Source organism: Meriones unguiculatus (assembly GCF_030254825.1).
Source record: "Meriones unguiculatus strain TT.TT164.6M chromosome 13 unlocalized genomic scaffold, Bangor_MerUng_6.1 Chr13_unordered_Scaffold_37, whole genome shotgun sequence".
Classification (NCBI taxonomy): Eukaryota; Metazoa; Chordata; class Mammalia; order Rodentia; family Muridae; genus Meriones; species Meriones unguiculatus.
The window spans coordinates 4350550-4368678 of NW_026843647.1; positions in this window are offsets into that span (position 1 = coordinate 4350550).

Below are 18129 nucleotides of genomic sequence, written 5' to 3' on the forward strand. Positions count from 1 at the left end.
CTTTACATATATTGCTGCACCTAATGGCACTTATTTTGCCTGCTCCACTGGTCTTACTCCTAATCTTGTAAGCTCCACCTTTTTAGTCCATAGAGATTACTGCTTTTCCCAAGGCTGACTATACATTCTAAGGATGAGTTCCTTCGGTTTTGGGAAAAAGGGGTACGTCCATCTCAAGTTAAACGTGAGCCCTTAACTTCCATTACTCTAACTGTAATTCTAGCGTTGGAGCTGGTACAGGCATAGTCTCCCTAAATACCTCCCAGCAACAATTAATCAACTCTCCCTAGCAGTGGACAAAGACCTACAAGATTTGCAGAAAGGCTTACAGGACCTAAAAGATTCTATGGTGTCTTTATCTGAGGTAGTTTTACAAAACAGTCGTGGTCTAGATTTGGTTTTTCTCCAGGAAGGTGGACTCTGTGCTGCGCTCAAGGAAGAATGCTGCTTTTACACTGACAAAACAGGTTTAGTGCAAAGCAGTATTGATAAGTTTTACTCCAGTTTGGAGGAACAAAAATGGAACAGAGGAAAACAAGAGTCCTGGTATCAAAATTGGTTTTCCACATCCCCATGGCTAACCACTCTGCTTCCCAGTCTGCTAGGACCTTTTGTAGGTATCCTTTTGCTTCTCTCTTTTGGCCCCTGGGCCTTTAATCGATTGACAAGCTTTGTTAAGAGTCAGGTGGATTCTGCAATCAAGCCAGTGGGAGTCCATTACCATCGCCTCGCCACGGAAGAAGAGTCTACCGTTGACCTGCCAGAGGACCAAAACAACCCCACATCTTGACCCTTAGACTTCACCTCCCTACAAAAATCAACTCGGGGGTGGAAATTCTGGTCCTGCCCCTCCAAATAATAACTCAGGTTTCCTTGACCCCTCATATACTATTAAGATATAGGTCATATCTTAAAGGGGTGTGCATCTACTCATTAATATTTTTTATTAAATCATATCAAGAAGCTGAGAACAAAAACAAGTATAGGGGAAGCAACTGCTGTCTCAGTTTCAGGTCCAGCTTGAGGGTGTCCAGTCAACCAATGCTACCTTGGGCTATTGTTTCTGCTTATCAAAAATAAGCAGACCTTATTTTTGATACTTACCTTAAAGCATCCCTGACTTTACTATTAAGAGTGTACTTTTATTAACTTTAAATTAGTCTCTAAGATTTTTTTACATCACAGCCATTAGCAAAAACATCTTTCCCTGACCTTGTTAAACAACCTGTTTTTCCAAATTCTTTCTAAGGGTAATGGTCATTGCTAAGAACCTACATCTATGGTTCCTTTCAAGAGCAGTGGTTAATTCATTAATTAGCAACCATGCGAAAAGAGATCAAGCATTGTTAATTTTAAATGACAGCGGTATTGCCTAGTGAGGGGCTAGAAGCCTCCTTAGAGTTTTCAAACAACTCATGTTATGAGTAATATGGGCATCATAAAGGCATCAAGAGAGCTATATGCCATAACAGCACAAAGTCCTCAGTATAAGCAATGCTTGTGGCTATGCTTCTCCAAGACAAACTCATCATGGCTATGCTGATAGGGGAGCCAAATATCAGTGAGTGATACAGCTGTTTTGCTGTTGCTCTTGCATGGCTCTCGACAGTACCAGGTAGCCAAAATAGTTTGCCTATATATGGGGGAGAGGGGAGTGAGGTTAGCTCAGGTCCTATGCAAGCTTGGAGGACCATATAACATGGAAGGACTGAGGGATTGCTGGGAGAAAATTGGCAGCTAGGTTTGTTTTGATATGTTAAATCCAAACCTCTGACATTAGTTTCAGATTTGAGCCTACATCTATGGAAATACAAACTTCAGAGAGAGCAGCATTGTCTCCATTGGGTAATGATTATCAAATGAGCCCACAGGAAGAAAGGTGACAAAGACAAAGATTTTCTTTTTCTTTCTTTATATCTTCTTTCTTTCCTTTGAGGGAGGGTGTTTACCCAGACTAGACTAAAATATTTGCTTTCTTGCTTTGTTTTCCTAATTATTTTATATTTTATTATTTTTATTTTTCACAATTTATTCATTATATATCCTGATTGAAGGCCACTCCCTCAACTCCTACTGGACCCAACCTCCCTTTCTCTTACCCCTCTCCTCTTCCCCTAGTCCACTCAAAAGGGGAGTTCCCCTCCTCAACCATCCACCCGTACCTTATCTGAATACTACTCAGCTATTAAAAACAACAAAATAAAAGTTCTTTTTTTATTTATTCTCTATAGGCCACTGTGCTCACCTCAGAAGATTTCATACTATGAAACTTGCCTCCAATCCTAACAAACACACGGTATAACTCATTTTAAAGAGTCCCACCCCCATGACACCGGTTGATTGACCATCTCACATGCAGAAACATGTGAAATATGAAATGCGATGAAGTTTGAAACATTTTATCACAATCATTTCAGAGGATGTGGTTCTCTTTATGCCTGGAGAGCTGTTTCTCACTAGCCCAGGGAGACAGGAGGGGGAGAAGATGAGGTATAAAGCTTGGAAGGCCCGAAAGCAAAACAGTGGTCAGACACTCTGGGAACCACCTCAGAAAGTAAGTTCAACTTTAATTCCAGAAAATAGAGGCTATATACCACTTGGGAAGTGACTGGGGTGCTCCAAGGATACGTTTACATAATTGTTTAAAACTAGGCACTTTAAGCATGCTTGATTTGCATTAAACAGCACATTCCTATCATATGAACAAGAACACAGTACCTAGTTATGCTATGTTTTAAGGGAGGGGAGAGTTAGCTGGGATCTGTGTCAAAGGCCATCTATCAAATGTGGTTGGTGGCTTCTATGTCCAAAGATACTCTCCAGATGAAGTCAGGCAGAGAAAATGTACCTTTATCGTGGTTACACAACTAGGCTAGCATCAGGGTCTTACGTGGAAGAGAAAGCCTCCACCCTCATATCTCAAAATTTAGTCTTGGTTGTGATGTTTTTCAATAGTATCCCTGGAACAATAGGTATGTGTACACAAAGAAACCTCTACGGGCTACCACTGTTGTGTTACTCTCAGAGAACTTCCTGGTTGGTGTTAGTTCACCATTCCCCACATATTCATCCACTGGATGAAAATTTTCTTGTGTAAAGCGAGGCAATTGAAAATAGTAAATGATGAGAATCAGAATCAATATGTCTTTCCTAAAAAGTGTTTATTTGCATGTAATTTAGATTTACAATTCATTGTATTCTTTTTAAAAATAAGTTTGTTTATTTATTTACTTTACATTCCAATTATAGTCCTTTCCTTTCTCTCCCCCAGTACTACCATCCATTCTTATTGCCCCATTCCCCTTCCCCTTCAGAAAAGGGAGGTATTTCTATTGAGCTAGTTTTTCAGTTCTGTTGGATCTCAGTGGACGAAAGAACACAAAGGCCTTACCACGTTGCTTATATTCATAGAATTCCTTTCCAGTATGAATCCTTTTATTACAATGATGACTCTAGTTTTATGCAAGGCCTCACCATTTTAACATATTCATAAGTGACCCGTCCCACTGGTTAGTCGAACAGGGTCCACCTGAAAGAGGGAGTGGAAATTGGCAGACAGAGACGTGAAGAATGGAGATGAGACAGATTCTTGATCAAGTCTCAGTTTACTGAACATGCAAACAACACTTATAAAGCAAAGGGTACAAGCAATTTTTTTTCACAGTAGCAGCACATCTGTGCCTGGCAAGGCATGCAGGAATTCACTCAAGGTCACAAAATTTGCTGTCTGGTTCTCAAGGTTGCATGGAGCTTGCTATCTACTTCTCAGGCTCAGAGCACCCCGCCTGCAGAGACTGCCAAGGACAGTTTCTGAGAAATGGAAATATGGATAAGACCCGCATATGCCAAGGCCAGGAGGCAGAATTCCAATTACTACACTCCTTCAGTTCCCCCTTCTTTGTTTTTTTGGAGAGACTGCCTTAGGTTGGCAAAACACGCATTTTTCTCTTACCATCAAGGTCTCGGATGTGATTTTCACGAGCCTCTGTCTTAGGTTGGGAAAAACACAATTTCATACTTACTCATCATTGGCTTAACTCCATGTCAAACAGGGTTGTTAGAGATATTTAATTTAAATTCATGCAACTGTACTTGCATGGGTTGAAGTTGTTGAAGAAAGAACTGTAACACAGAAGGAAAGCAGGCACAGGCCAAGAAACCCATACCCGCCATGCCTGCAAGTGTCAGTCCCCATTTAAGAACAGAGTCACAGGATGGAAAGTTCCTCCTGGGGTTAGTAAATATATCCCAGGCTGTATTGGCCAATTCCAACCTAGGTTTCTTGGCAGATTCTATGTCATGGATCTTATTTCTCATTGTTAACATGTCCAATAAGAAGTTTTTGCTAGACCAAATACCAGCAAGGTGATTCTGAACCTGAGTCCAATTAAATTTTGTTTCATCATATCAAGAATTAGAAATCCTAACAGGAATCATAACAAAACAGGTTGCTTAACAACTAATACTGAAAGAACATTATTATCAGCACCAACACAATTAGTAATATATTGCAATATACATATTCAATCAAATAGGTATCATTGTTCTTTAAAAGTCTCACTACAATGTTTTTAATTAGCAGTAAATAATGAGAATTAACACATGTCAAAACAGAAGCATATTTGATTAATTCAGCAAAGCTACCTGTATTCCCAGAGAGAATGCCTATATATTCCAAGGTAGCCCCCAATTTCTATACATAGGTTTGCCAATGTTTATTTGAAGTCCTCCAAAGTCCAGCATTAACAGCTTTTTATAAAATGAAAGAACTTTGACTGCCTTTACCAGAAGCCAAGTTTTTAATACAATTGATGACAACTATAGTCCACAACTATAAATGCAGTGTCATTGTCCCAGGAGTAGATGGTGGGCATTTCTCCAATGCATCTTGTCCAACAAACCATTGGTTGAGGACAAGTGTGTTGATCCCCTTTCTCACAGGTGGGTAACTTATTGGAGAGGTAAGACTGTCATTCTTAACTCCCATAGGAAGGGACAATAATATTCCTCCAATGTTTCACTTTGCCTGGTTGCAAAGGGAGGCTTGAACTGCCACCCCAAGTTTAGAGTGATAGGCATTCCAACCTATGACCTGGACAGGGGAGACTGGTAAGCAGTCCTGATGAATACTCTCTCTGGTAAAGCAAAGAGGATGACCTCTTTCCATTCCTGAAAAGTTAAGAGTCTGTTTTACTTGCATTTCTTCAAAAGCAGGAAAACCCAGCAGCCAGGTGTTGTTGACATAAACAATGACTTCTGGATCATCCCAGAAAACTGGATGTGATAAAGGTGGATCAGGAATGTATGTCCAATAAGCAGTCATCCTGGCTGGAGGGGTCTTTATTGACATCATTATCATTGTCAGGAGAAAACTCCTCATTCAATTGTCGAACCAGGCATTCCAGTAGCCATCGAGCTGCATCATTTTCCTGTGAAAAAACAGACAGCTCCTCATCCCTAAATGAGTACAGGGTCTGGTCCATGCCATGCAAAAGATTTTTTGGTTGTTTTTTGTTTTTGTTTCTGTTTGTTTTTTTTGTTTTGTTTTGTTTTGTTTTTTTAGTTTTTGTATGCCAAAATCTATCTGCTGCAGATTTATCATGCTTATTCAAAATTTAAAAATTTAGAATGAAAAGAACATGATTAAGATGATTCTTAGGTGTCTAGGGGAGTAGCTCCCCCTTTTTTGTTTGTTTTGTAAGTAAATTTTTTGTTTATTTTTTAGTTTTTTTTTTAATTTTAGAAAATATAATTGCTTTATTTTTTTGTAAGTAAATCTTAATTGTACAGTGGGCACGTTTTTTTTTGTCCTTGAAGATTATAAGGTATTTTAGTTATATGAGAAACTTGAAACTGTTGACAAAATCTTTTAAAATATTTTCTAGTATATGCTCTTTTATTGTCAGTTTTAAACTGTTTTGGAACACCCAGAACATTAAAAGCCTATAGACAATGAGTAATGACATTTTTTTTGTGGCTTCTCCTGGTTGAGAAGTAGCAAAAATAAATACAGAATAGGTATAAATGGAAACATGTACATATTTTAATTTTTTTAATTTAGGAACATAAGTAATATCTATTTGCCAATTTTGATTTGGAAACAATTCTTTAGGATTGACTCCCAAACGGGGAACAGGATGAAATTGAGGACAAGTACTGTAAGCCTTAACTATATTACAGGCCTGTTTTTTAGTCAACCCATATTTAAGTCTCAAGGTTTGACTATTAAGATGATGTATATTATGGGCATTTTGGGCTCTTTTTAACTGTGAGCAATAAACTTTGGTGGCTTTGTCTGTCAATGTATTTTTTTTAGACAGGGGTCCTGGCAAATTAGAATAAGCCCTCAAATGTCCTATAAAAAAGAGAAAGTTTTTTTAGTATTTAATTTTAAATTTGTAAAAATAAAATTTTAGCAGGAGAAGATGTCTGAATTTGACCTGCAGTCTCTAACCTACGTAAGTATTGAGCTACGTATGTATTATCTGTAAAAATGTTTAAAGACTGCCTACTAAAACTATGAAATATTGCCAACACTGTAGATAACTCTGCTATTTGCATAGATGTGCTAGACATTTGAAAAGAAATAATTTTTTATAAGTATAGGCAGCAACACCAGATAATGGACCATTAGTAAATACCGTTAAAACATTAACAATTGGGCTGACTTTTGTTTTAAATGGAAAAACTATAAGTTGTACCTTTAAAAACTGAATTAATTTGGTTTTTTTTGTGCCTCAATAGGTTGGATTTTATTATAAAAAGCTTACATATGTCAAAATGTCATATTTATTAGATCTCTGACAAGTCTTAGGGCTAGTATATTTGAGTTACTCTTTGTTTAGCTTTACTATTTGTTTTAAACTGTATTGTATAAAACAGGATATTATAATTTTTAATTTTGGCATATTTTCTAAATGTATGATTTAGAGCCAAATTTTAGGTGGATCTATATAGGTCAAATTTATTGTTATCCATTTTAGATTTAACCTTAAACATACACACACACACACACACACACACACACACACACACAACCTAAACAAAGAGACTCTGTAAAACTCAATCTTGTACTCAACTATACTGTTAGCGTGACTTTAAATCTGCTCTTTTTAAATTAAAATCAAAGCAAAACTTTTAATTAAACATAATTTATAAAGGGGCTAGTAAATCTTATTAATCCTATTATATTGTATTAAAACTTAACAGCAAAAAATTAAAGGACAAAAGTTTTATTTAGCATTTAAACAGAGAACTAAACTTAGCCTGCAGCCCTCAGCAAAAATGGACTATTTTGGCCAAACCAAATATATAGGCCAGAAAGAAACAGCATTAAATCATTTATTTAGGTACTGGCAACCAGGCATATATTTAATATAATGGTTAACAATGATCCTAATATTGAAAGACTGCCAAGAGCCTATCTAGACGGGGAGACCCCGATTCCCAAGGAACAGCGAGACCAGCCTTCGGATGCAAACTGCAAGAGGTTTATTTTGATACACGGGTACCCGGGGCGACCAAGCCTATCGGAGGACTTGCACGCCTCTCGGTTGGGGTGACGGGTTTTTATAGGGCTCGGGAGCAGGAAGCGCGGTTACAGAAGCGAGAAGCATAGTTACAGGGGTCTGATTGGGTGGTTTGAACAAAGCCGTAGTTAAGTCACGTACCCAGAACAGGGAAGGCGGGAAGGCAGATTGTGAGCAGGGTCACGTACCCGGAACCGGGAAGGCGGGAAGGCAGATTGTGAGCAGGGTCAGCATTATGCTAGGACTTTATTCTTTCATTCCCCCATTTTTCTTGTAGCTTAGAATGGAATCCTTCATTCTGCGGGTCTAGGGAGAGTCAATCTCCGTCTCCAGCTGCTTGAGTTGATGATACTGCTGGGTTAGCACTAACGTCTGTATGACGGAGAGCCGGTCCTTCATAAACTGAACTAACCTATTTAGAATGCAAGGCCCGAAAAGTAGAATTAAAAGAATTATAATTAAGGGGCCCATAAGAGAGGAAACAAGAGTGGTGAACCAGGGGGCCTTATTGAACCAGCTTTCATACCAACTTTGTCTTTCATTGAAGAGCTTTTCTCTCTGATTAAGTCTCTCTCTAAGTTTGGCCATATTGTCTCTGACTAGTCCGGTGTGATCGGCATAGAAACAGCACTCCTCTTTTAGAGCCGCACATAGTCCTCCCTCTTGCAAAAAGAGGATATCTAGCCCTCTACGGTTCTGTAGAACTACCTCAGACAGTGAGGTCAAGGATTTCTCCAAGGCACTTACTGATTCTTCTAACGCCTGTAGATCGGCATGCATAGCTTGTTGAAGTTGTAGGAACTGATGGGTCGCTGATAGGGCGGTGGCCCCAGTCCCAATCCCTGCGGCTATGCCCCCAACCATTAGTCCCCCCAGCATTATTGCCAGGGAGCCCCTTTTGACTTAGCATTTCAGCCTGCTAGGGGGGATTTGGGCGTAGATCCGTCTTCTGGAGCTTCTTCGAGCTGACCGTTGGACCGTAGGCATCAGGGGCTAGGAAGGCTGAAATGCCAGTCAAAGCCTGGGCAATGGGGAAGTCCCAAGCATCTGGTTCGTTGATCCACCCGAAGAGGCAGGGAGCAATCATGTCAGTTTCCAGGAAGTCCAGATCTCAGCTTGCAGTCCACAGCTGATCCCGGACAGAGTTAAACAGGTGAAGATCTGCTGAGACAAATTCAGATTGGAGACAGGAGTTAAAATTTGTCTATTAAATGGGAAAGATCAGGGAAAATCTCATCTGCGATCCTTTTGAGCTATGCCAGATCGAGGTCACATCCCTGAAACTCATATGAAATTTTAGTACACAAAAGGAAATATACATAATTTTAAATACTCAGAAAAGTAACATATCAGCAAATCAAACATTTTGAGAGGAACAGGTAAAACTGCATCCCACTGAATGAGTATCAGTTAGCTGTTTGTTTTATAACCTTTATACACCACCTAAGTGTGTCCACAGTAACACATTTCTTTTTTTCTGTGGGCATAGCTGTTTGTAATTAGTCACGAATGAAGCTTGGCTATTTTTATACACTCAGCATATACTTTTAGTTTTCACTTTTACTTTTATGTTTACACTGGAAAGTTAGGCAGAAATACATTACTGGCTTTTAGTGCTAAAGCCTGGATGCTAACTTTCCTTAACAAAGCAACTAGAAGGAATAGGTTTAGGATATTTCTGTGTCAAAATCTACCCCAGAAATGGCAGATATTAAGAATACCATACTAAAAGCTATGACTTTTGGGTCAGATACACACATTAAACAGATGTTTTTAAAATAACGAGAAGCACCTTTAGTCTATCTTCAGAAGCCAACAAAGGAAATTAAAATCTTAACATGGTGACTGAATAATAAGCAGTTATTGCTCCATCAACTTATCAGAACTCTATTGATCAATGCCAACACTCTGAACTTTTAAAATTTTATAACATAAGCACAACAGTAGCAAAGGGGGGAGAAATTTAAAATATTTCCCATTTTTAATCTGCTTTAAAATATTTTTATCTCTTTATAATTTATAATTATATCTTAAAAAAACTACTTAGACTCTCCAATCTTTTGAATTTATCAACCCTGAAACATTTTTTTAAACTAAATAATAACACTCTAGATTTTTACAACCTAAACTCCTATATTTTCAGACCCTATATAAGCTCCACTTATTTATCTTAAGACATGAGTCCTGTGAGCAAAGCAAACCTGTCTTTTTTTCTAAATAAGATATCTAGTACTCTGTGGTTCTAGCTAATGAGCTGATCAATGAGCTAACAGTCGATCTAATTGTCTTTTCTCTAGCTGCAAAGCTACCGTAAGCTTAGCATAGCCGTCAAGGTGTTCAGAGACCTGAGAAGGATAAATTATAAGCTAAATAAATACCAATCCATGTGCCAATCAAAATGACGGGGATGACTAGTTAGCCCATTACCTAGGCAGTGTCCCTGGCTCCTGTGTTTCAGCATCCTGAACAGACGCAGTTCTGCCAGGCACATAAGATGAGAGACTGTTTCTGTGGAGAAAGAAACGAGAGAATGGCCTCACCTCGCCCTAGCAATGTGAAACATTGACTCCAGGTGTCCACAGTTTTGGCTGGGCCTTAGCAGTGGGCCAGTTGAGGCAGTATTGCCCAGTGGTTAGCATACCACAATCCAGAGTAGCATTCATCTGTCGTTGTGCCCAAATCTTCTCGGAGACCTTGGGGGACCTACTGCTAGGATTGCGGGACTTCCTGTCACAATAAGCTTACACATGTTAAAATGCCTAATTCAGATTTCTGACAAGCTTGAGGGCCAGCATATCCGAGTTACTCTGTTTTTATCATCTGCTCTAAACTGTGTCCTATAAAACAGAATGCTATGATCTCTGATTCTAGCATATTTTCGAGATGCATGTCCTAGAAGTATATATTTTAAGACAAATAGACAAGAGACTAGGTAAGGCTCAACTGCAGTATTTAGCATGACTTTAAATCTGTTCTTTCTGAACTAAAATCAAAGCAAACCTTTTAATCGGATACAGTTTATAGAGAGGCTAGCTAATCTTGCTGCTCCTACCACTTGCATTAAAATTGAACATTCAAAAGCTTTGCATTTAGCACTAATGACTAAACATATCTCCGGACCAGCATGGCGGCTGGCCATGTGTAACCGAACTGAGCTGGAATCCTTAAACAAACATGGCAGCCAAACTACAGCTTCACCAGCTCTCTATTGCTGAACCATCATGGTGGCTGACCACGTGTAACTGAACTCAGCTGGAAGTCTTAAACAAATATGGCAGCCAAACTACAGCTTTACGAGCTCTCTATTGCTGAACCATCAAGGCGGCTGGCCATGTGCTAGCATTAGCACAGGCTGTGACTGACAATACCAAACATGGCCATTAGGTGCTGATGATACAGCAAACACTTCGGAGCCTCCATAATCCCCCACAATGGCCATTAGGTGCTGATGATACAGCAAACACTTCGGAGCCTCCATAATCCCCCACAACCAAAAGTTCCCAGTAATCGAACAAGCTTTAGAACCAACTGCATAACAGAACAATTTTAAACTGTAATTATTTTAGCCATACCAAACCTATCAGCTAGAATTTTTTCCTTAAAAGAGCATAAAAAACATTTTGTAATGAGGAATCACCAGCCTTTTAAATGAAGTATAACATTTTAAAATACAGTTTTTCTTTAAATCATATTAACTCTGGCTTTTTATAACACATCCACTAACCTTCTGCAACATGCTATATACATTTAGATTTCCAGCTTTTCTTTTCTGGCTTAACCAGACATGCTTACTTTTTTGCTCTCTTTCTTGCTTTTCAGACGACATAAAAACTCTCACTAAAATCCTTTCCATTCTGACATGATCCTGCTGAAGCCCAGAGTCTACGTACGATTTGCTTTTTATAGGCAAAGCAAAAGCAAGTTACATTACTATAAAGAGGAGTTCTGAAACTGCCAAATTTTTTTTCTTTTAAAATAACTTTCCTGCATCTGATAACATAAAGGTAACAACCAAACTCTAAGGAACTTAGAACAAGCTTTAAGGAACTTGGTGAAACTTCCCCTTTTCTTTGTCTCAAGATAAAGAAGAGGGTGTAAACATGTTTTTTTATAAACAAAGCAGCTTATCAAACAAACAGCTCTCCATAAGATACATTTCAAAAACTGCAATTTTCTCAGTCATAGTCATACCCAAATGTCTGATAAACTTTAAACAATTTTTTAAAACCCGTTTTTGCAATATTAAAACAAAGTACCCCTTTTGTAGAAGTCACAAGGCATAAACATAATCTTTAAGATTAAAACCAGATTTTAAAACCAGAATTTACCAGTGCAAGCAGTTTAATTTTTAAAACCAATACCAATTTAAAATAAGCTATCCTTTTAACCTAGAAGGAAATGAGAATTATTTGACCAAGGTTTTTCTTTTTTTTTTTCTTTTATCAATACCAAGATGGTGGTTACATTATAAAATCACATGGTGAAGTCAAGATGGCGGCGAGACACTGAGACACTTTAGACCGCGTGGCAACCTATACAATATGCGCTTATGGATCTAATAAAGCGCATAGGCACACATTTTAAACAAGTTTCGGGAGACCTTTCAGAACAGAAAACAAAAGGTAGACAGACAAATAACACTCACTACACTTATGACAAAAATCAGGCAGACAGAAGACAACACAAACCGCGTGGTACGAGATCGGCGCCAAAGCAAAAACAAAAATTCAGATGGAGACCGTGTCGGAGGTCCGGTTCCTCCATCTCCCAGATGAAGCAAGTAGACTTCTCTCAGGGGCGTCGCCCCAAAGAGTCCCATTCGGCTCGTGTTTCCAGACAGGAGGGAACCCAAGAAGGGTTACCTTTCAGACGGGGAAGCAAATGATTCCCCTACCAGGCACTCCTGAGACGTCTCCCAGGAGGCACGGAAAAGAAGTCCGAGCCCGTCGGCTCCTTCTAGTTTGCTTCCTGCTCCCGAGCCCTATAAAAACCCGTCACCCCAACCGAGAGGCGTGCAAGTCTTCCAAGAGACTTTGTTGCCCCGGGTACCCGTGTACTCAATAAAGCCTCTTGCTGGTTGCATCCGAACAACTGGACTCGTTGATCTTTGGGTACAGGGTCTCCCTGACAGAAGACAACCTTCGGGGGTCTTTCATTTGGGGGCTCATCCGGGATCTGAGACCCCTGCCCAGGGACCACCGACCCAGCATCGGGAGGTAAGATGGCCGGCTTCTTGTTCTGTGAGTCTTGTGTATCGTTGTGTTAAATGGTCTGTCTTTGTGAGTTCGTTTCCAGGGGGTTCAAGTCCCCCTGTAGTCTGAGACTTGGCCAGGTCATCTGTATCAGACGGAAACTAGAAAATCAATCTCTGGAATGGGGGGGTGTATTTTATACAGGTTGAGCCATTCAAAAAATCAGAGTAAGGAATTTTATAAAAGGAAAAAATATCTACTACCTAGCCCTGCTCTCTTTTCCTAGACATATGTAAAATGACTCAACATTGATTTTCATCCCTGTTCTATAGAAGAATCTCAAATACCACCCAAAGCCCTGTCATACTCCCCAAAATAACAAAGAAAACAAGTACTTACTTCATGTACTATTTATCTCAATTACTATCATGTAATTACATTTTGAATATATATTGTCCATAAATTAATAAGTAACATGCATAACTTACTAAAATGTGTTTTCAGCAGCAGCTTTTATTCTGAAATAGAATGTCTGTGATTGTGAGACAAAGTGAGGAGCTCTTGTTTTTGTTTAAATATACATTTCAGAAAAAGGTTACTTAAAAGTATATACATAATTTAATTTTAGTATACTAATGGGTTTTATTAGAAAACTAATACATCAAAATGATCAATTTTTATTTGCTATTTTTTTGTTTTTAATACATCTCAAAGAGTTCTGATCAGGTCTTAAGAGAATAATGTAGCACTTAGGGAAAAAGATGCATCCCAGAAGTCCTGCACTGGAGGCCAAGATGGAGAAGACTTCCACAGCCACCATGGCTTTTCCCTTGGTGCTCTGGTAGACAGGGATGAAGGTGACCCAGACACTGCAGAACACCAGCATGCTGAATGTCAGGAACTTGGCCTCATTGAATGTGTCAGGCAGGTTTCTCACCAGAAAAGCCACAGTGAAGCTCCCTAGGGCCAGGGTCCCTAAGTAGGTCAGTACATAGTAGAAAGCAGTAACTGAGCCCTTATTGCATAAAATGATGACATGAGCATATTCAGAGTGTACATCTTTGTCAATATAGGGAGGAGAGGTTCCTAGCCAGACTCCAGAGAGAATGAGTTGGATCAGAACACAGATGGGAATGACAGCATTATAGACACCTGAGACAAACAACCTTCTCATTGTTCTTCCTGGCTTCATGACCCTAAAGGCCAGAATTACAGTTATAGTTTTTGCCAAAACAGTGGAAACAGCCAAGGTGAACACAAGTGCAAATGTTATTTGTTGCAGTATGCAAGAGGTTGTGTTTGGGTGACCAATAAAGAAAAAGGAGCAGAAGAAGCAGAGAAGAATGGAGATGAGCAGGATGTAGCTGAGAGTCCGGTTATTGGCCTTAACAGTGGCTGATTCTCGGTGTTTGAGAAAGATCCCCAGAACTGCAATTGTGATGATAGAGAAGCACATAGCTATGCAGGCCAGAGCCATGCCCAGAGGATCCTCAATGGAAAGGAAGGTCACTGCCTTGGGCAGGCAGTGGTTTCTCTCGGGGTTTGGGTACTCTTGACTTGGGCAAGGGATGCACTCGTGCTGATCTGTGTGGAGAAATTGGATCAATATTTCACCTTATATAGGTATCTATTCATTGCACATTTAATTCATTAGACTGCTTTTCCAATGATGTGTGTGCCCTGGTATATTCTGCTTCCTGTTATTGCCAAGGACATGAACTCTTTATAATTCCCATTTCTACTGTATATTTTGTTTAATTAAAAATAAGCTTTCTGCTCAACAGCTTAACCAGTTTCCCTAGGGCAGTAAAATCTATTTTACTCATATTGAGATAAAGTAATACTGTCAAGTAAGCCTGCAATTGTTTTTTGTATACTTTGAGTTTCTAAGTATGTGTATATTTTATTTTGATGATATCAGTGTATAAAATGCACTTTCATGTTTCCATCATCATGAGTTCACCTCATTTTTCTTGTTACTCACTGTTTCAGTGGATATTTGTTATCCCACTCCTATAATTTTTCTAAGGTAACATGGGAGTAAGATAGGTCCCATCTCCATGGAACAGTTCTGATTTGGAGGTTATATGCAACACTTGTATCAACAAATTGCAATGATAAGCTCAGATCAATCATTACCTATCTCAGCTGTGGAAATTGCAAATAAAATTCTATAGTCTTTTACATCCTTTGACTCAGGACAGGACTCTTTGTCTTTCATTATTAATTCCAGAATAATCCTGGGAATTGTTCTAATTCTCACTCTTGTTCTTCCAGTAATATTCTGAAGACTAAAATGACTATATGTCATAGATACCATATATCCATAAACTATTAAATCAGAAATAGATAATGACACAGCCGTATTCACTAAAATTGTTAAGAGTCATGGAGCCAGCACAGTTGCTTGGTGGTATTCCAGCAAAGCTGAGCAGACTATTGCCATCATTGTTTTTCTATCTCTAACTTCTGTTTGGTTTTTTGTTTGTTTGTTTGTTTGTTTGTTTTGTCTGTGTGTTGCATTATTGGGGACTTTCTGCACTACGATTCAATTTCTATTTTTTCTTCTACAGAAATATGTCTGTGTTTATTTTTTAAATAGGAATTTTTATTAATCATAGTTTATTTACTTTGCATCACAGCTGTAGCAACATTGCTCATTCCCTGCACACCTTCCCAACCTCATCTCCTCCCATGCCCCTCTCCAAGTCTGCTGATAGGGAGGTTCTCCTCCCCTTCCCGCTGACCCTAGCCTATCAGGTCTAATCAGGACTGGCTGCATTGTAAGGGGAACAGGGACTGTTGCTGACATAAACTCAGTGGTTGGCTCTTGATTACATCTCCTGATCAACCTTACCAGGCCATAGAGGAAGACAATGCAGCTAGGCCTGATGAGTCCTGAGTCTTATGTAAATACTAAACTTATCTTTATCTGTCCACTGTTTGCAAATATTCTTTATGCCCTGGAGATGATTAGGCAGAGTTAAGCAAATGAGAGAGATGAGGCCATTATTTCAGGAATTTTCTTGGGGCATGTGCCCCTAAACAGTATATTGGTGCAAGGTAAACAAAGGCAATATGAGAGGGAGAGCCCTGAGAGGCCTGATGATTCAGGTATAAATTTAAGATCCTTATATTGTCAGTTTAGAGCTCTCTGAAAATGTAGTTTAAAGCTAGAAGGTCACAGAGGGTTCACTCCCAATGAAATAAAATTTAGTAAATAAGATAGATTGACTTAAATAAACTTTTTCTACTTTGTAGCATAGATGATGATACATATAGCAAAGGGAGCTATTTATTTGTATTTGCTATGCATAAAAAAGAGCAGTTAAAGTATTTTCTGTTTTTCTGGACTGCACTCATACTGCAAACAATGCCAGCCTTAAAACACGATTTCATATAGGAAATGTGTTTTCTTTGAAGGAGACCTTCTTTAGATTCCTTAAAGTAGAGTTATAGGGCTAATAATGATAATCAAGTATGTTCTGTGTGTACTTTTAAAATTGTAACTGAGCTTTTAACCCTGGATATCTAATGAAAAAAATATCAAACACCCATTCTGTACCACTTTATAATCAATAATCTGTTTGTACTCTGAAACTTGTATAAAGAAAGAAAGCCTTGTCAACAAGTCAGAACCAAAGAAAGGTCTGTATTTTAGAAGTCAGCTGCTAGAGTCCACTGACCACCTCAGCTGACTAACTCCCTCTCATCACTGACCTCTCATCTCCTCTCTGGAGCACCCTATAGGCAAAGACCTTTCCTTTCCATGCTCAGGATTCCCCGACAGAAAGGCTCCTGGTGTAAGCTCACAGAGAATGCACTGACAACAGTAGATCATGCATGTCACAGATCTGGGCTCTCTTCACACATGTAACAGCTGTGCAGCTTGGTATTTGTGGGGACACCAAACAATAAGACCAAAGCTTTCTCTGACTCTTTTGTCTGCCATTGGATCCTTTTCTCCTAATTGGACTGCCTTGTGTAGCCTCAATAACAGAAGTTGTACATAATCTTCTTGCAACTTTATATACCAAGGCTGGTTGATATCCAAGGGAGACTTCTTTTTTATTTTTGACAAGAAAGAGAGGAGGGGCACATTGGGTTGGGAGGTGAGGTGAAAGGGAGAGGCTGGGAGGAGAGGTGTTAGCAGATGCTGGAATAGTACACAATTAATAATATATTAAAAAGAACTAATAACATTGTAGTAGAAATGAATAAAACAGAAACAAATAAAACAATACATAGAATTAACAAAAGGAAGAGCTGGCTCTTTCTGAAGAAACAAAATTGAGAGACCCATATCTCAAGTAAATGAAGGAAAAAACAGAATACTCAAATTAACAGAATCAGAATTTACAGAAAAACATTATTAAAGAAACCAACGAAATTCAGAATATTCTAAGGAAACATTTTTAAAACATACTGTATTCCAGTAAGCTTAAAAATGTACATGAGATGGATAAGTTTTATATTTTCCCAAGCAACCATTGTTCAAAGATGAATTCAACAATAATTCAACAACTTAAATAGACATAAACAGACCCATGAGGAAAGTCAAAAGATCACAAAAGTCTCCCATCAAAAAAGAAAAGAAGGATGAAAGATCAAGAAAAGGAGATTCCAAGATGGTGGAGATCAGTGTGCCCCAAATCTGAAGGGGCAGAGATTCAGAGACTCTGAGACCAGTGTATTGAAGGTGGCTAGATCAGTCCATCAACTTTGCTTCTTCCTGTTCTGGACATGTCATCCAGGAAATGAAGTCAACCTGATCCAGGTCCCCTGGGGCCATCTCAGGGATCCAGGAGCAGCAAACTTTGGGCCACCTGGCCCTTCACATACTCCAGTGAGTTTAGATCCCAGTACCAGTGACTCTCCTCTCTAGCAGCCAGACTTCAGATCCCTCCTGCTCCCTGTGGGACAGCTTCAGGATTACTGGGAGAGCATCCCAGCCACCAAGCCACTGTTCTTCTGGTCACCCTGTGGACACCAGGTGAACAATAGACTTACAGAGATTCCAGATCCAAGAATGCAGAGCGCAGAGGAACCTGAGTATGAGGAGCACATTTTTGGGCAGGTCTGTATGTGGCAGCCCAGCTTTATTTTGAGTACTCCCATGGATGCCACCTGAGGCACCTGCACGTTGCTAATGATGACCACCAGTAACTGCACTCCAAAATTCAGGATTCTGGTGCATGCACACCACTGTCCTTCAATTCACCAGCCCCTACATGTTTATTTGACCATACACTGCCCTGTGCCCTGCCCTTCAAGATGCTAGCATCTGAACTGCACATTTGACATTTTCATGAATCCTACTCTAAAGTGCAAAGACAGGAGGATCCAATCTTTGCTGCAGTTTCTAGGAAAAACAGGTAAGGTTATAGACAACCAGATGGCATAGAGAC